A 21,288-nucleotide genomic window follows, 5' to 3' on the forward strand; every position below is an offset into this window, starting at 1 on the left:
GGGTGGCTTATGGGCATTGCCCAAAGAGAGTTCACCATAAAATGTGGCCCAGCCAAAGAAGCCTCTTTGTCCCCAGAGACATGAGACTTTTCCCCAGAGACATGGGTGGCTGGTGAGCACTGATACAAGAGGTCCCACTCCTGCAAGTGACCTGCTTGGAAAGTCTTCTCTATCCAAGGCAGAAAGATCTCATCACAACAGGCACTGAACCAGCGTAGCCTCTTCACGCCCATAGACCTGAGACTTCCTTCCTCCACTGAGAGACAGTAGGTGGCCTGGAGAAACCCTGCCCCTTCAGGCAACAGCAGCAGGGACCAGTGGAAACCAAATCAGCACCAAATAAACTAAGCAAACCAAAATAATATTGCAAGGCGTCTGAAAATTAAACCATCATTTGAAATACAGCCCACAAAAGCAGGCTAGCAAATGCATGTTAAACATAAACAGTGAGGCTTCCTACTAAATATTTAAGCAGGACTCATTCTCCTATTATAATAGACAAAATGGCCAGACCACAATCCAAAATCAGAAATCAAGAAGCAAGAAATGAAAACTTCATTGGAAAAGACAATCAATTGACAATGCTGAGATAAATTGAATGTTGGAAATATCTGACAAGGATTTAAAAGCATCGATCAAAAAAAAAAAAGCTTCAACAATCATATAAATTTACTTGAAAAAATTCTCAGCAAAAAGTATAAATTAAAAAGAAAGAGGAAATAAAGATTATAGACCTAGCAAATACAATAAGCAAAACTTACTTGATGAGTTTAACAGTAGATTGTGAATGATAAATAACACACTCAGTGAACTTGAGGACAGATCAATAGAACTCACTCAATCTAAACAGCAGAGATAATATAGTCTCAAAAAAATTTAGCAGTCTCGGGAATATATGATAAAATAATAACAAAATAGCCAACCTTCTTATCACTGGAGTCCTAGAAAGAAACGAGTAATAAATAGGTAAAGCAGTTGTAAAACCAAGACCCAACTATACGTTGTTTACAAGAAAGCCCTTCAAATTTAATGACCTAGGTAAACTGAAAGTAAAATACTAGAAAAAAAGATATACCATGCAAACAGTTATTTTTAAAAACAAGAATTGGGTATATTAATATCTGATAGAGTTCAGAGCAAAAGAAATGACTACAAAGAAAATTATAACATAATATCACACCCATTTTAGCAACTGATACAGGTACAGGACAGGAAATATACAAGGATATTAAATATCTGAAAATACAATAATCCAACAGGATCTCATTGACATATATATATGATTATATATATATATTATATATATCAGATAAAATAATCATATATATCTTCCAGTCAACAACAAGAGAGTACACATTTTTTTCAAGTACCCATAAAACATCCACCAAGTTAGACTACATTCTGGGCCATAAAATAGACTTCAGTATATATACCATCATGCATTGCTTACCAAGGGGATACATTTGGAAAAATGCATCATTAAGCTATTTCATTGCTTTGTGAACATCATAGAGTGCACCAACACAAACTTAGATGATACAGCCTACTACACACCTAGGTTATATGGTATAGCAGATAGCTGCTATGCTACAAAACTGCACCGCATGTTACCGTACTGAATACTGTAGGCAATTGTAACACAGTGATAAGTATTGTGTATTTAAACATTTCTAAACATGGAAAAGGTACAAAAAATACAATATTGTAATCTTACAGAATCACTGTCATAGATGTAATTGTCTTTGATCAAAATATCTTTATGTAATGCATAAGTCTAAAAGAACAAAAACTATGCAGAGTGTAATCTAACTTAATAAAATCAAACAAGAAATCAATAACAGAATGACAGCAGGAAATCTTTAAGCATCTGAAAAAAAAAACACAACTCTTCTAAATCCATGGGTCGAGATGTCTCAAAAGAAATAGAAAATACATAGAAATAAATATAAACGGGTCAGGTGTGGTGGCTTATGCCTGTAATCCCAGCACTTTGGGAGGCCAAGGCAGATGGATCACCTGAGGTCAGGAGTTCGAGATCAGCCTGGCCAACATGGCAAAATCCCATCTCTACTAAAAATACAAAAATTAGCCAGACATGGTGGCGGGCACCTGTAATCCCAGCTACTAGGGAGGCTGAGACAGGAGAATCACTTGAACCCGGGAGACGGAGGTTGCAGTGAGCCAAAATCACACCCTTGCACTCCAGCCTGGTGACAAAGCGAGAGTCTGTCTCAAAAATAATAATAATAATAATAAATAAATACACATGAAAAGACAATCAAAACGTGTGGGGTTCATATAAAACAGTTCTGAGAATGACATTTATAGCACTAAATGCTTGCATTATAAACAAGGAAATGTCTCAAATTAAAAATTAAATGACTACCTTATGGAAACTGTGAAATAAATAAAAATATATATTATATAAAGGTAGCAGAAGGAAGAAATTAATAAAGCGCAGAAATAATTAACATTAAACAAGGAAAAAATAGAAAGAACCAATGAAAACAATCTGGTTTCTCAAAAAATTTAATAAAATTAACAGACGTCTAGCAAGACTTACAAAAATAAATATAGGGAAGATACACATTATCCCTAACAGGAATGAAAAGGAAGATGTCACTTCAGATTCCTAAGTCATTAAAAAGATAATAGGGGAACACTGCCAAAAACTTAACACTAAAACATCTGACAAACTCGTGAAAACCACAAACTACCAAACTTGACAATCATAAATAAATAATTTGAACACTCCTATAACCATTAATAAAATTTATTTCATTATTAATAATCTCAAAAATAAATTTCCAGGTTCAGGTGGTTTCACTGGAGAATTCTACCACACATTTAAATAAGAACTTATACCAATTCTACACATTTACTTCCACAGATGTATGGAAGTAAATAGATGTAAAATAGGGAGAAACATTTTCCAATGCATTTTATAAAGCTATTATTACCTTCATACCTAAATTAGACAAAAATAGCACACAGAAAAAGAAAACTGTAGACCAATATTTCTTATAAGCTTAGATGCAAAAACACTCAACAAAACTAATTATAACATGACAAAAAATAAAATATACACAACAACCAAGTGGAACTTATTAGTCACGCAATGTTGGTTTAAAATTCAAAAATCAACTAACATAATCTACCATATCAACAATAATCATATGATCAAATTAATTAACACAGGAAGTCATTTGACAAAATACAATACCTATTTATGTGCAAACTCTCAGAAAAAAATAGGAGTAGAAGGAAATTTGTGCAACTTGATAGAAATCATATGCAGAAATCCTACAGTGAACATTGTACTAAATGCTCAGTCACCCCCACTCAGATTGGGAACATGGCAAAGATGTCTGCTCTCAGCAATCTAATTCAAGATAGCTGGAAGTTATAACTAGTGCAATAAAGCAAGAAAAAGAAATAAAAGGCTTAAAGAATGGAAATGAAGAAATAAAACTTTCTGTTTTCGGATTATATGATTGTCTATGTAGCAAATCTCAAGGTGTCCAACAACTTCTGGATCTAATTAGTCAGTTCAGCAAGTTGCAGGATATAGGAACACACAAAAATCAATTGAATTCTTCCCTGCTAACAACGATCATGCAGAAATCAATTTAAGAAAAAACATTTAAAATTGCTCAATGACAAGTAATTCATATAACACTTAACAAATATATACAGTATCTATATGCTGCAAATTATGAAACACTGATGAAAATAAATCAAAGATCTAAACGAATAGACATGAACAAAGTTAATAGATTGCATGTCTTATAGTAGTAAAGATGTCAGCTTTGACCAAAGTGATCTATAGGTTTAATGCAATTTCCATAAAAATTCCAGCAAGGAATTTTTAGCCTTCTGGCCTACTGCAAACCTCAAACTTGCCATCCTTCACAATCTCATGAGCCAGTTCCTTAAAGTACAATAAATGTCAATAGATAGATAGCTATCCATCCTGTTGGTTCTGTTTCTCTGGAGAACACCAATCAATAAAAGACCTAATTAGACAGAATTCAAGTCTGAAAGCGTATCTTTTGCAATATTCAGAAAATGTCTACCATGGCCCTGGGTATTTATACATTCAATTCACAAATTCATATGGAAGAAGACAGATTAATCTCAGCTTGTAAGATGCAGAATCTCATGGTGAATAGGTTCATGGGCTCTAGAGACAGATTTACTGCTTTTAAATCACAGCTCCAAAATGGCTAGCTGTGTGAACCATAAGCAAGTTATTTGATTTATCTGTACTTATTTTCTTCCTCTGTAACCTGAGATAATATGAGAACTCATCTCATATGGTTGTTGTATTAAATAAGTTAAAATATAAGGTGTTTCAAATAGTGCCTGGCACATGGGAAATACAGATACATTTTAACTATTAATTTTGATTATTATAATATTCATTCAGCAGGGTCCATTGATTTATCCATTCCTTTAATTAAATACCTTTACCTTCCATATCATATTCCAGAGTATTATTACATAATGTTTTGTCAACAGTGCCTTGTACATTTTTTAAAAGCCTCCGCACTTCATTTGGTAGCAGTTTTTAATATGGAAAAAAAGATGCATCTGGGAGGTGAACCCTCTACAAAGATATTTGTATCTTTCCCCAGATAGTTTCCTAGCCAGTAACGGAATTGGGGCATGAATAATAAATGTGGTTCTTACATTCTCTTCCAACTCTGAATTTCTTTTACTTAATAAGTAATTACTTTTAACAATAAGATTGATTTGATTTCATCTCATTAAAAATTTTAAGGGTGACTACAAAAGTGTGTATAATTGCAATTTTAACAGTGCTTTATAAAATACTAAGACATATATTTCATTTTGAGAAATTGCTGTATTCTTAAAAGCACATGCATCTATAATTACAAATATACAGTGCAAAGCCAATTTTCAGAGAATAATTCTACAGTGTTTACAAGATATGGGATGATGTACTAGGTAGGGCACTCAGATACCTTCGGAACCTGAGTCCTAGATTGGGACCTTATACCCCTCTGTCTAGCTATGTGTACTTACACAAGTTCACTCTCTTCAGTCCAATATTCCAATATGTTAGTGTCCATACTAACATTTCTAATTGCTTACACTATTGAGCAATTTTAAACCAAAGCACTTAAGAACATTTAATAGGCTGCACGGTGGCTCACGCCTGTAATCCCAGCACTTCGGAAGGCCAAAGTAGGTGGATCACGAGGTCAGGAGATCAGGACCATCCTGGCCAACACAGTGAAACCCCGTCTCTACTAAAAATACAAAAATTAGCTGGGATGGCACATGCCTATAGTCACAGCTACTCACGAGGATGAGGCAGGAGAATCACTTGAACCCGGGAGGTGAAGTTTGCAGTGAACTGAGATCACGCCACTGCACTCCAGCCTGGGCGACAGAGTGAGACTCTGTCTCAAAAAACCAACCAACCAAACAACAAAAAGCAAAGAAAACATTTAATAACTTGTAAACCATAATTCAAAGATAATATCTTATTTAGAATCACGCTACCAAACAAAGAATCATTGATTTCTAATGTCTTAGATCTATGTGGCAACAAAACATGCCAGATGGCAAAATCCTCTTTAATCAAAGCATTGAGTGTTAGTTTTGGAGCTTCACAGCGTTTTAAGTTTAGGCATCATTTCATTAAGCCAGTCAGTCTAGACGTGCCAGTTCTAAAGTTCTTTGTCTTCATGATGATTTGGTTCCAATGTTAATACAAAAAGTTCTAAATTTGTTTATTTTACCAGTAAGCGGTGGTCTTGTTTAGGGAAGTTTCAGGAGTAGTTTGCATTCATTTGTTAATCTTGTTGCTGGATGCATTTTCTGATTTAGATTCCACTATCATCATTTATTCAGTGGTGGATAACAGGGAGAGAGATTGATCACAAAGTTGTAATTCAATCTGTAGATTGTGATGTTTATGATATCATCAGTATCATGAGATTAAATTACAAGTTGCAATCTATCTTCCTTCTCTTTGCTTATTTGTTTTCCTAATATATGAGACACATCTCAACGTTTTGTTGGCACAGACTTAAATATTTTTTGAAAGGAAATGTATCCTAAAGTTTCTGAAATGATGTAGCATTGTGATGCTTAATTAATCTGATTTTTCTTCAAGATAACACACTGATAAATTAGTAAAATATAAACAAAAAACACTAGAGTGTTCATTAGAGTGATTTACTTTCATTAAATTTTTAAGCGCTGTTAAACAGTACTAATACATCTACCAATAATAACTGTCCAACACCTCATTGTAGCTTTTTCTGATTTCACTGCAGATATAACCAGTGGTAACTCATACTTTCCAGTTTCTTTCACATGTGACTCCTTGCCTGCACTCTGTGTCAGTATCTAGAATTATAGATATACGGCAAGGTTCTCATGGTTCCTCGTGTGCTCATTTGTATACGGGGAAACCCACAGTTGAGGGACTTCCCCAAGATTATCTTAAATCTTCTGGCCATTTTATTACCATGTATACAGGCTAACCTGGCTCATTTCTGTTCAATAGTCTTTGGTAAAATAGTGCTTCCAAAATTCAATGTGCATAAAGAATTGCTAGGGGTTATTTTTTTTCCAAAATATATCCTGAGCCTAGAAAGATGCACAGGAATCTATATTTTTAACAAGCATATTATGTGATTCCAACATACTACTTTCAGAGACATATAACTCTAGAAATGAAGCACTTAATCCAAGTATTACAAAGGAATGGTTGACTTAGTTCTCAAAACTCTCATCATCAGTTAAGTACAGAAATACAGAGGAAGGTAAAAATGTATTGGTCTTTGGAACAAATCGAATCTCCATATTTGGAGGCTGCTCTCATGCCCCCTTGGGTCTTTTTTTCCCCACAAACAATGCCCAGTGATCCTCGAACTGAGCCTCGGTGGCCTCTCACACTTGCTCTAAGTATCTCCTACGTTTTCTAAACTGCCTTTGAAGTTTAACCTGATGCAGCATGAAAATTACAGAGTTGGATGAAATCATTAGTGTCTTCCTTCATCTTAAAAGTTAATTGCCTAACTATATGTTTCATAAAGTGAAATGGAAATAACCCTAGAGAAGACTTATTTGAAGAAATGTAAAATAGAGGAGAGGACAGAGAACCCTGGGTTCAGAATTAGTCTTTAAATTCAGAGGCTAAATTTACAAGGTATATGACCCTGAGCAATTTTTTACCTGTAAAATGAGAAAATAAGAAACACTATTGTTACTTTGAGCATGGAAGTAGGTAAAAACGTATTTCTTGCACAACTGCTAATAAGCTTTACGGTAGCATATTTCTCTTATCTAAAGTAAACTCTTCCCTCCCAAGTCATTCTCTGTATCATACTCCATTTTATTTTATTAATGTTTACAACTATATAAATTGATTTAATTTGTTTGTTTATACCCTTAATAAATGAATTAATATGATTATTTTTCCACCTCATTAGAGATATGTTTCCCTCCAAAGGATAAGGACTTCAGCTGTCTTCGTCACTGATAACATTTTCAAGGCTGATACATAATAGGTATGCAATAAATATATGGTGATTGAATGAATGTTTGGCACATGGTAGTCATACAATAAGTGTTAATTACTTTTCAGATGAGGTTTTGAAAGCACAGAAAATATCTATTTAAAAAGTATCTTGTAAGGAGTTCATTAAACGTTTTGCAGAAAATTCTGCAGATCTTGCAAAGGTGTAAGATAGATAAGCTTAAGCAAATGGTACTTCAGGTTTTGCAGAGGGTAACATAGAATGTTATTATTCCAAAAACCTGTTCTTTGTTTTTCATTAAATAGGGAGTACATTCTGACCTTTAGCTGAATACGACTGTTCAAAATGAACCCTCTATTCCCAGCTCCCTTTGCAGCAATATGGGGCCACAGAATAAAGCTCTGTCTAACTACATGCAATCAGAAGTGACAAGTACAAATTTTTGGAAGTGCGCCCTTGTTGGCACTCTTCCTCCTCCATGACAGTCAGAATGGAGGAGTTTGGTGAGCCCTCATGAGTCATGTGAATAAGAGCAAAAGGCTGGGGGGGGGGGGCAATGAGGTAGAAAACGCCTGCATCCCTGATTCCTGACAACCTCGTGGAGCAGAACGACAACAGCCTGGGAAAGAACCGTTTTTCTTTCTTTACAAAATAATTATTTGGAGTCCCCATCATATTTAGACAAACTTATGTCCTGAATATAAATGCACACCATCAGTTCTTGTAATATCCTCATTTAATGGCATCAATATGTTCTTGGAAATTGAAACTATAAGTGACATGACATACACTGAAACCAATTTTTTTCTTTTCTTTTTTTTTTTTTTTTGAGACGGAGTCTCGCTCTGCCGCCCAGGCTGGAGTGCAGTGGCCGGATCTCAGCTCACTGCAAGCTCCGCCTCCCGGGTTCACGCCATTCTCCTGCCTCAGCCTCCGGAGTAGCTGGGACTACAGGCGCCCGCCACCGCGCCCGGCTAGTTTTTTGTATTTTTTAGTAGAGACGGGGTTTCACCATGTTAGCCAGGATGGTCTCGATCTCCTGACCTCGTGATCCGCCCATCTCGGCCTCCCACAGTGCTGGGATTACAGGCTTGAGCCACCGCGCCCGGCCGAAACCAATTTTTTTCTTATCAACGTGATAAGAAGATGAGTTGAAGGAGATGGTGTTATTGGAGGACCTGTTGTTTGCTCTTTCATTTAAAGTTGCAGTTTTCAAGACCCAACCTATAATGTTAAGTGTGGACTTACTTGTCATTTTAGCCACTTAACACAGGGTTGGTAATATATTGCTTATCATCCTTATACAGCTAATTTCTCTGTTTTTATTAACATATTCAAATTATCTTCTGCTAAAATAGCGATTCGATAATGTTTTTAATAGTGAAGTAGTGAGTGAATAGAATAGCTCCCCCTCTCCCCCCTAAAAATGTTCCAGTCCACTCAGAACCTCAGAATGTGACTTTATGTGGAAATAGCATTTTTGCAAACGTAATTAAGGATCTCAAGATGAAATTATATTCGATGTGGGGTGGGCCCTAAATCCAATGACTGATGTTTTCATAAAAGGAGAGGAAGATTTACACACAGAGACACACAGAGGTGGCTCCATGAAGACGCAGGCTGAGACTGGAGTGTTGTGGCCATAAGCCAAGGAACACCAGGAGTCACCAGAAGCTAGAAAGAGCAGGGGAGAAGCTTTCCAAGAGTCTTCATGGAAAATGTGGTCCCGCTTCCATGGTGACTTAACTTCTTGCCTTCAGTACTGTGAGAGAATAAACTGTCATTGTTTTAAGCAGCCAAATTTGGGAAATTTGTTATAATAATTCCAAGAAACTAACATAGGAGATAAAACTAGATGACTGTAGTTGAAAGGCCCATTTTAGCCCCCAATGTCTCATTTTCCCAGCGTCCCACCAAGAACAAAATCAATGGCACATAAAAGGATTAAACTGAATAAAGTTAAGATTAAGGGAGTCCCCAAGGGCCAGTAGTACACCAGCAACAGGAGAAACCATTTCAGCCCTGGAACTGAAGACAGACGTGGGGACAGTCTGTCTTCTGGAGCCTGGTGAGATGAGGAGCCTAAGAAAAATGGCCACTGACAGGAATTATGACCTTAGAGGAATGTGTCACCACCAGAACTACAAATGCAACAGGGAGAAATGTAGTCATAAACACCCAGAACTGTCTCCCAGCCTAGGTCCTCTGCCAGTCCCTCTCCTTGACCATTTTCAACTAAAGTCAGGGGAGATCATGTTAAAGAGTCTATGGTAGTTGGCCCATGAGGCACAGAGCAGGGCAGAAAGGGGCAGAAAAGGGATCTGGGCCCTAATTCAAATGGGCAACACTCAGCAGGGATTTCATGACTTGATTTGGCAGAATGTGCAACCATCTGAAAGCGTTATCCCAGTACTGAGCTCCTCAAGGGAGAATATATTTAGTCATTTTAGCAAACTCAGCATCTACCACAAAGCTAGGCATCATAAATCTTCTTATATATGTGAGCCGTCTTTGGTAGCAAACATTACTTATTCCCATTATAATCACTCCAAGTTAAACTATATGTCATCTAAAATCTTGTCTACTCAACAGGATATTAGGCACATGGTATATAAAATGTGACTGCCAAGTATATAGATTTGTTATGCATGTGAGGAATGCTTGTTAATCCCAGTTTGTACTCTCAGTAAATAGTGTTTGAATGCCTGACTGGATGAATAAAGATTTCTCAGATTTGTGCCTTAAACTCCTAGAGGTATTAAGAAAATATCAGGTCCAACATGCTCCTGGCCAATCTAATCTGTTTGAAGAATGCTCTGTATTTTCTCATAAGAACTGTTTTCCCAAAGCACAGAAAGACATCATAAATGTACAATTCTTAGAGACTCAGACTTTGAGTTTTTCAAGAAAATAAAATAAGGTGAGCATGAGCCCTGCTAAAGGTAAAATCCCTTATCATGAAATTCCTTTCACCTTAGAAATAATTGAGCTCTATTTTCTAGCAGCGTCTCCTTCCAGATGATCAGTGAAGCGATATGTGCTCTGTAGGTTTAGGTGCAGAGAATATTAATAGAATGTATCATATGTATAATTTGAGTGGAAAAAAGCACACAAAGAGAAACTTGGGGGAAATGAATTAGAAAATTGGTCACACTGAAAAGAAAGAGGGCAGCAAATTTGCTCGGACTCATGAGACTGATTTAGACTTGATGCCTTAGGGCATGATATTCTAGAGAATGAGGAAGCAACAGAAACATTTACAGGTAGCAGCTTCTCCTTCTCCCTCATCGTGATGAGCCCAGGATGGTAGGGACAGAAAGCAGAGCAAAATTCCCTAAAGCTCGCTAGGGAGCTAGGGAAACCGTGCAGTTTGTGAAAGAATACCGAGATAGAGGATGCCTCTCACTAGTCATCTGTGATCAAGTCACCCCCCGAGTTAGCACCCACCAGATGCTAAGTGCTGTGGAAAGTGGAAAGAGTGATATTAAAGAGCATGATTCCCACTCTGAAGGGCCTCTAGTCTAGCAATGAAAAAACTAACTAGAACGTTGATTAAATGTGGTTTGCTGTCATGATAACATCTCAACAGTGCTATAGAAATAGAAGACTAACTCAGCTTCGGGAGCTTAAATAGGCTTCCAAGAAGGAATACTAGAGACGAGGTGCATAGACTAGTAGAGGGTGAAGGATGCATGGGGAAGGAGGGTATGTCTAGTGAAGAAAGTCGCATAAACAAAGGCAGGGAAGTATGAAAGTGCTGGTGCTGACAGCTCAAACAGGTCCATGGTTGTTGGTGAGGGGTGTGGCGTGGTAAGGGGTGTGCTATAAATGTGGAGTGTGGTGATCATGAAAGGTGCGGCCATAGTGAGGAGTGAAAGTTTGGTAAGGGGCATGGCTATTAGTGAGGGGTGTGGCTATATAGCGAGTTGTGGGTGTGGTTAGGAGTGTGGTGAGGGGTGAGGCTTATTACTGGGTGTGGCTGTCAGTGAGAAGGTGTAGCTGGTGAGGGGCATGGCTGTAGTGAGGGACATGGCTGATGGTGAGGGTCTTAACTATAGTGTGCGGTGTGAACCTGTAAGAGGCCATGGCTGATGGTGAAAAGTGTGGCTGTTAGTCAGAGGATGTGGCAGTATTGTGGGATGTGGTGTGGTGACACGCATGGCCATTAGTAAGGGGGTGTGGCCATATGTGGGGTGTGGCAGTAGTGAAGGGTGAGGCTTTAGTGAGGGGCTGTGGCTATAGCGTGGGGCATAGTTGTCATGAGGGGCGTGCTTATAGTAAGGGGCGTGACTATTAGTAAGGGTCATAGCTATAGCATGGGGTAAGGACATGGTGAGGGGTGTGGCTTAGCTAGCTTTTGGTGTATAATGAGGGGCATTGCAACACCATGAGCATGACCACAGTGACAAGGTTGTTTTGAATGAAAGAATATGAAGCTGAAAATAGATGGAGTATGGAATATGTAATTTATTGATTGAAATACATAGATGTGAAGCTAAACAGGTGAAATCATTCTGAAGGTAATGGAGTGAGACTAGAAAGTTTGCACTTACGAGAAGTTTCTCTAGCCACAGTATTAACAGGTGAATTAAAACAGAGGGATTGGAGGAAAAGAAAGAAATTAGGAAACTATTGAATAGTCCAGAAAAACAATATAATAGCATACACTAAGAGAGTGGGAATGGAAGCGAGATGACAGAGCATCCAAAAAGATACACCAGTCAAGAGTGTTTAACTTCGCTCCAGCCCGGCCCCCTTCTGTGCCTCAGGAGCCCACAGTGTGGCCGCATCTGTTACGTGGTCATCTGTGAAGAGTTCCCCTTCTGAAATCTTTACTTCACTAAACCATCTTGTGCATAAATTATTAATCTCTAGAATCTCTCCTGTTATATCACTTCTTTGACCTCATCAAAGCCACCTACACCTTTGCTTTTTCTTTAAACTCCTGTGTTTGGTCGCTCATTTAATGCTGCCTCCATCAGCTGGCATGTGTGTCTCTCTTCAGTGCTCTTCAAGCAGTCCAAGAAGTCCAGGAGACCCATCTGCTTTCTCCATTCAAACACCCAATGTGATGAGTACTGTTGGAGAAAATCACCATTATACTTTTCTCTGGATTTCCAAGGCCTGCATAAAAACCTGTTTCCTGGTGATCTCCACCTTCAATTTACTATATCCAAAAATTAGCTCAAAATCTGTATTAACCCCCATTCTGAAGCCTGACTCTTCTTATCTTGGTGAATAGTCATCCAGTCATCAAAGTCAGGAGCCAGGAGCCAAGCCCAATTCTTCCCTTTCTCTCACTGAAACCATGTCCCAAAGAGTTAAAGAAACCAATGACTAACAGAATTTCTTGAGTTTGCATAACACACACACACACACACACACACACACACACACACACACACACACACACACACACACACACAGCACTGAAATTTCCTTTGCTTGTAAGATAACAAAACTGGCTGAAATCAGTTAAAACCAGTGTAGCAATTAGATTATCTGCAGAACAACCTTGCTGAAATCACAGCCTGAATTTCAACAGCATATTTCATATGAACGCCTCCTGAATTTGCACATGGGACCTATGAGGTAACATGAAAGAATAGCTGCTCATGCCTTTTTTCCTTTCCTTTTCCTTTTTTCCTTTCACCAATTGCCTGCTAATCCCGCAATCCACCTTTAAATCTTTTTAGTAAAAATATGGTGGTAAAGTCAGCAGAAGGAGACAGATTTGAGCTGGACACCTGGTCTCCTTGTTGATCGACTCACAATAAAAGCCAGTATCAGCTTCCAGTGCACTGGGCAGCGAGCCCTCTGCTCAGTAATATCACCTCCTATGTTTGCTTGGTCATCAAGTCCTGTTGAAGAGTGGAAATTAAAGAATTGTGCACTTTAGTTTTTCTCTAGTTCCTCTGTGAAAGTAGGTTTCAGGTTCAGTTTCTAAGAGTAACAGGGACACACCTTAAGGTTATTAGGCTGGGCATGGTGGCTCACATCGGTAATCCCAGTATTTTGGGAGGTCAAGGCGGGTGGATCACTTGAGGTCAGGAGTTTGAGACCACCCTGGCCAATATGACAAGACCCCATTTCTACTAAAAATATAAAACTTAGCCAGGCTTGGTGGTTCGCACTAGTCCCAGCTACTTGGGAGGCTGAGACCGGAGAATTGCTTGAACCTGGGAGGTGAGCTTGCAGCAAGCTGAGATCGCACCATTACACTCCAGCCTGGGCAACAGAGTGAGACTTGGTCCGAAAAAAAAAAAAAAGACATTAAGGTTATTGGCTGTTAAATTCAAAAGGCAATTTTTTGAGCTATAAAACATGAGGATGGGAAGTAAAATAATCTCTAAGATTCCCTTCAGTTTATTTACATTATAGTTAATGATCCCTGAGTGCAACCATTTCAAAAATATATTTTTAGGTATTTTTTGAAAAATGTCTTCAGCGTTTTATATCATAGACACCTCATTATGGAAATCTCTCCACCCTTTAAATTCAATTCACTCTCTGTCACAAAGAAATTATATTTTAATAAAATTTTCTGAGTTCATAAATACATGCAACACAAGAGACACAAGAAGTATAAACCTAAATGCCTAAAAAGGTAAAATATGCCAAAATAAAATGTACTTATGAGTGAAGAAAAGAAGTAAACCAAAAATAAACTGACTGAATTAAGACAAATGTATGGGAATTAGTGCATTTGTGTAAAACAATATATAATAATGCAAAATATAATGAAAGTCACTGTCTAACTTTTTTTTTTTTTTTTTAATGAAACAGGGTCTTGCTCTGTCACCCAGGCTGGAGCACAGTGGTGGGATCATGGCTCACTGCAGCCTTGACCTCCTGGGCTTAAGCGATCCTCCCACCTCAGCCTCCCAAGTAGCTGGTACTACAGGCACACACCACCACTCTTAGCTAATTTTGTTTGTTTGTTTGTTTTTTTGTAGAGGCAGTGTTTTGCCATGTTGCCCAGGCTGGTCTCGAACTTCTGTGTTTAAGCGATACCCCTGTCTCGGCCTCCCCAAATGCTGAGATTACAGGCATGAGCCTTCATGTCTGGCTCTAATTTAAATAGAATAAAGCACATAAACTCTTGTATACTGAGTTTTCTGTGGCTAAATTGTACTGATTCATATGTAGAAGAGTGTAACATTAATAACAAGCCTTATTAAATTGTACATTATGTACATAGGTATTTGCTGTTATTAAGATGCATGGCTGGCAAAAAGAACAAATAATGTACTCATGCCCTTTGTTTCTCAGAAATAGCTGCAGCTGGGCAAAGCCCTTGGATGTCAGAAACAAAATGAAGTTGTATTTTTCATGCCTTCTGATTAACTTCCAGTGCCTCCCAAGCACCAGTAACCAAATGAAGAATGCTAAACATTTTGTTAGTAAAAAAAAATCTAATAATTGTCAGAGGACACAAATCAAAAGCTAACCATGAAAAGAGTTTCCATACTCTGTTTTCACCCTAATTCAGTTCATTAAGCATAAGCTGAGAAAAATAACTGCAAGAATGAATTTTTAAATGTATTATTTCCATAACCAAGAATGGCTCTAACTTCAGTGTTTGTGTGACGTGTACGTATGTGCATGTGTGTGTGTTGTGTAACTTCAATGTCACAGTATTTTATGTCAGATTGTTTGGATTCAGACCTCATAAAGTACTTGCTGTGGAGCCTTGAGGAAGTCAGCCCCTCTGAGTTTACTCTTATGTAAAATCAGGACAGCAAGACCTACCTCAGAAACTGCAGACGTGTCTGTGACGTTCAAGCCCCCCATAAATGATAGTTTTTATTGTGATTTGCACATATAGCTGTTTAATAAAGACATGCTTTTAGCTCTTATTGACTCATGTCCAGCTCAACAGAAAAAAAGTGCCTGGAAAAGAGAAACAGCAAAAAATCAACGTGATTTCATATATATGTATATATTACGCTATGAATTAAAGGTAATACACACAAAATGATAAGAAGTTGAGACACCACATTGTTTTTGAAAACAAAATGAAGTTCTTTCTAATTAATAACTTTCAAATGGATTTTCCCCTTTTTACGTGACATATCACTGTGAATTATAACACTCACAAGGTTCTGGTCGTGGGTCTGCAAGAAAAATCTAGTATGTCTCCCACTTCAGAGACAGCCAGAACTAGGAGGAGCATTGCCGAGCGTGCAGCTATTTCACTCTCCTGGGGTCTAGTTCGCTGTCCATGCTGGTCTACACCACTTCTAATCCCTTGGAACTCAACATTCAGTTTCTGATCTGACGTTATCCAGTCTTTTAGGAAAGCAATTGTCATGAGAAAGAACACAAATTACCCATTCTCTGTCACAGTAACGCAGCGAATGTCTGAGGGAACTGGATGCTGGTAATGTCATGAGGCTCTTGGCATGCGTTTGTATCTAAGAAGCTCATACAGGGTACGGTAAATTCAATGACAGAAACAGATCTTCAGAACACCTATTTTATTTCTCCCCAAATTTCAGATTGAGAAATGTATGTCAGAAAGAGTTGTTTATTTGAATTAAATGTATATTGTGGACAGAATAACAAATAAGCAGAATATCAGTGCATTTATCCATGTATCTTTACCCAGATCAATTTCTATTTTCTATCTACCCCTTTGTCTTCAAACTGTGCTTCTTGAGTTATTTTCAGCATATTGTTCTATCCAAGAAAAACACAAAACCAAGACCAAGGAGTCTAGAAAATGATTTAAGTTGTTACTAAAAGTTCAAAGACAGAATGAGCAGGAGATCTGCATTAGTTAAAAATTCAGTCTCTGAAGTCAAACTCCCAGGATTCTTTTATCTTCTCGGTCACTGGAGCATTTAACCTCTCTGTGGTTCAGTTTCCTTATCTGTGAAATGGCCATAATAACAGTTCCTGCCTCTTCGTTCATTGTGAGAGTTAAATGAGTTATTTTAAAACTATTTCTCACATGTGGATTGTAGTGTTGATAACATGATACACTTTCATCAAAATGCATAGAACTGCATGCTTAAAAGCATGTATTTTACTGCATATAAATGAAACTTCAATGCATCTTATGCTAAAAAATTTTCCTGACACACATAACAGCTGAATTATAATCACTATAATCATCAACCTCGCACAACTCAGAAAACACCTTCCTGAAAATTGTATTTGCATTATCCTTATCTAAATTCCACATCGTCAGGCTGCGAATCATATTCTCTGTTCTCGACTCACCCTCACTCTTGCTTTCTTACTTCCCCCTTCATCCTCAGGCACATTGTTCTCTCCTTCATCCTTCCTTCCACTCCTATGCACTCTTCCTTACATATAATAGCTTAGAATAGGAGAAGAGGAAGTAAAATGGGTGCATATTTTGGATTGTGCTTTGATATGTGTGTGTATGTGCAACATGTGTGTCCAGTTGTTTAAACCAAAGTCATAAAATACTAACTCAAACAAAACAGGGATTCTTTTTAGAAGAGTCCTTTATTGTCTCTTGGACAAACTAATGGGAAAAGCTAGACAGCAGCCGAGGCTCAGGAGTAACTAGCAGCTGGAAGTGACCATAACTTCTTTATTCTTCCTGTACGTGAACTCCAAAGGCTCCTGAGCATCAGCTCCGAGGTTGAGACAGGATCTTTTGGTGGGTCACAGTCCAACCCTAGTGGAAAGCACGATGTTCAGAAAACCCCTCAGCAAAGTAAGTACCGGGGCCATGTTAAATATTACAATATGGATATTATAAAATATTATTTTACATAAATATCATGAGCAAGTTTTTATGTTGGCTGGGCCAGCATGGTATTAAGCAAATGTCTCCAAGTAAAAGCTGGACACAGAACGGTCAACTAGCTGAGTGGACATTTGCTCAGAAGCTTCGGCTCCTGGCGGCCTGGCTGAACTTCACAGCGGTCAACTAGCTGAGTGGACATTTGCTCAGAAGCTTCAGCTCCTGCTGGCCTGGCTGAACTTCACAGCTGATGGTGCAGAAAGGGGTTTCTTCCAGTTGGTGCAGATATGGATCCACTCAGCTCTCCAGGTGGCCAAGTGAAGAAATATAAACATTTTTGTGTGTTCCATGACATACAGAATTTAAGAATCCCTAGCTTGGAACTGGATTTTAAACTGCCATCAAAATGGGGCTAAGAAGACAAAGCCTGAGGTTCTATTAGGATGGGAGTTTGTATCAGACATTCAGGAAAAATTCAGGAACTTGAAAGACAAAATTCTAGAGGAAAAAATAGAAAAAGAAAATAAGGCACCTTGAAGATACGCTTTGTTCCTGTCTCGGTCTTAGCTATGGGTAGAGAGGAGACAATGAAATGAATTTATGAGCATTCCTAAACATAAGCCCAGTTTCATAACAATTTTTAGCTTCCTTTAGTACCCTAAGAAAGCACAATTTGGAATTAAGTTCAATGATCCCAGCATGATAATGGCCCTAGTGCCCAACTGCATATCAAAATTCCTCACAAATATGAACCCAAAAATTACCAAAAACTAGCAAAGTGAATCCCACAACCCATTAAACATACTATACACTGCAACTAAGTGGGATTTATCTCAGGAATGTAAGTGTGGCTCAATATAAGAAAATTGATCAATGTAATATGCCATATTAATAAAGTACAGAAACCACATGTTCATCTCAAACTGTACTTCTTGTGCTTCTTCAGTCAAATGCGAAATAAGCATTTGACAAAGTCTAACACCCATTTATGATAGAAACTCTCAACAAGTAGAAATATAAGGTAACTTGATAAAGGGCATCTCTGAAAAAAACCGTAACTATCATACTTAATGGTAAAGGATTGAAAGAGCTCCTCTAAGATTAAGAACAACAAAAGAATATCTGCTCTTACCACCACCACCTCTTTCTACTAGAGGTTGTAGAAAGGGCAATTAAGAAAGAAATGAAATAAAAGTCAAATTCTTATAAGACCATCTCTCCATTCCCATAGTGAATGGAACATGCATCACATCAATTTCCCATGGACAAAGCCATTAACCCCGACTAAGGGTGCCAGGTAACACAGAAGGTATCTCCCAGCACCCCTGTAGAAACTGGCATCTAAGCTCAGACTCCTTGATTTCTGAGCATGCAGCGCATATTCCTCACATCCAAGGATGCTATCACTGTTGTCATGTGAATAAGAAATAGCATTTCTCTGCTGGAATACAATATCATAGTGTATGCAGCTGCACCCAAGTCCAAGGACTCCTGTCTGTAGGAGATCAAAAGAATGAGGGACCAATGCCACCCACCAACCTTCAGTCCACAACTTTTAGCTGCAGCAAGTGGCATTGTTGATGTTCACCCAAAACCTATGCATCACGGTTTCTAAAGAAATTAAGGGTAAATTTATAAAGTTCCACCCTCCACCCAAAGAAAGACCAATTGACTATCATAGAAGTATGTTTTAACATACCTCTCTCAATAATTGATAGACCAAGGAGGGAAAAGATATGAACCAGAATAGGGAAGCTCTGAAAATTAAAATTAACAGTCTTGATGTAATTAACACACGTGGTACCTTACAATTGAAGAATACATATTAACTTTAAGCACACATAGAATTCCCATGGAAAATAAATGTCTATTAGGAACTAAAGGAATTGTCAACAAATTTCAAATAACTACTATAATCCCATGCATCTGATTGATTGATTGATTACAGTGCAATTGTGTAAAAATAAACTTTTAAATGACAACTGAAAATATGCATTTGGAATAAAATAGTATTGAAACATAACACAAAACACAAAATAAATATCCATAACCCACACTGTTGACTGAAAAACATAAGGGAGAAGAGACAAATCAATCATGCAGAATTCCAAATAATCCAGATACATACTTTCCCATAAAGAAGGGGAACATAACTCATTGTTCCTTAAGTGGGTGTTGCTCACAGCGACTGAAAGGGCAACAAAAGAGTAACTTGTGGAGAACCTATGGAGAAACCTGACAACACCATCCCAGCAGTGTTCAAGGTCAACACCAACAGTCAAAAATCACAATGGTAGTGCATATCTTTGATTGGATGTGATGAAAATGACACTTTATAATCTTTATCCCAAAAATCTACAATCTCAATCTAATCATGAGATAAATGTCAGACTAACTCTAGTAGAGGGGCTTCCTGCAATATACCTGATATTCCTCTAAACTGTCAAGGTCATCAAAAGCAAAGAAAATCTGGGAAACCATCACAACCAAGACAAGAGTAAGGAGAGAGGATGCCTAAGTATAATGTGTTATCCTGGATGGAATCCTGAAACAGATAAAAGATGCCAGGTAAAACTGAGGGACTCAAAGTTTGAACTTCAGTTATACTAATGCATCAATACTGATTATTTATTTATAACGAAGGTACTGTAAAGATGTAAGGTGTTAACAACAGGGGCGTCTATGTGGGGGATCTATAAGAATACTCTACATTGTCTTCTCAATTTTTCCGTAACTCTAAAATGTTTCTAAAAATAAAGGCTATTTAAGAATAAAATATCTGCTTTGAATTCTAATAACACACTTCTAAGTAATTCATGGGTCTAAAATAAGAAACAATGATTTTGAAAATACTGCATTTTATAACTAATAGAATGTAGCAAAAAACAAAAAATGGTACTTGGAAATTTATACCCATAAGTATTTATATTAAAAAGAAGAAAGTCTGAAAATGAAACCTAAGTTTCTGGTATAGGAAAGCAGAGAAACAGCAAAATTACTCCACATAAATTAGAAGAATTAAAGAATAAAAATTAATGAAATAATAAGAATAAAGGAGACAGAATTGTTCTCCACAGGTTGATTTCATCCACTCTCATAGTTTTTAATTTCCACCACTTCTCTCCTCTGAGGTTTAGAATAAAATTTTCAATCACCTATAAGATATCTCCACCTAGATATTCAGCAGGTATGTTAGAGTCAAAATATTCAAATCTGAACTCATCATCTTTCCTGATAAAATCCTTTCTCCTCTTAATTCAAGATCTTAGATGATGGCATCAGTCTGTCTAGTCACCTACATCACCTACATGCCATTTGAGACTCCTCTCTGTAGATAATCACCAAGTCCCATAGAAATTTTTTGAATCTGCTTTAGTTCTTTCTTGAGACAGGATCTCCCTCTGTTGCCCAGGCTGGAGTGCAGTGGCATGATCTCAGCTCACCGCAGCCTTGAACTCCCGGGCTCATGTGACCCTCCCAACTCAACTTCCCAGGTACCAGCTGGTACTACAGCGGTTTGCCATCACACCTGGCTAATATTTGTGTTTTTTAAATACAGAATTGGGGTCTGGCCGTGTTGCCCAGGCCGATCATGAACTCCTGGGCTCAAGTAATCCTCTCCCCTTGGCCTCCTAAAGTGCTGGGATTACAGGCATGAGCCACCATGACCGGCTCCTAGTTCTTATGTATCATCTTTCACCTAAAATACCTCAATTGTCTTTTTGGTTCTAGTTTTGATGTTATCTCTTTCAATTCATCTATACCTCAGCCATATTTAAAAATAAAATATGACCAAGTATTTCTCCAAAATAAGATCCTTCATTGACACCCCAACATCCCAAGGTAAAAGATGAACTTCCTTAGCATGTCAAGCAAGGTCCTCATGACTAAGCCTGGGCCCATATTTGCAGCCCCTTTTCATGACGTTTTCCTTCTTGCTCATTTATACATTTAGGAGGGAGCTGCTTGTAGCTTCCTGCGTACATGATGTGGTTATGTATCTCTGGGAGCTTGTGAGAGTCTTCCAAGGACTCTCATGCCACC

General features: G+C 37.9%; 1 long non-coding RNA gene across 4 annotated transcripts in view; it reads left to right on the forward strand.

Moving 5' to 3' along the window:
* Nucleotides 1-21,288, forward strand: part of LOC135968199 (uncharacterized) — a 274,382-nt gene that overhangs the window by 221,746 nt on the left and 31,348 nt on the right. The gene's annotated exons all lie outside the window — the stretch shown is intronic.

The sequence above is a fragment of the Macaca fascicularis genome, chromosome 18 (genome assembly GCF_037993035.2).
Source record: "Macaca fascicularis isolate 582-1 chromosome 18, T2T-MFA8v1.1".
Taxonomy (NCBI): Eukaryota; Metazoa; Chordata; class Mammalia; order Primates; family Cercopithecidae; genus Macaca; species Macaca fascicularis.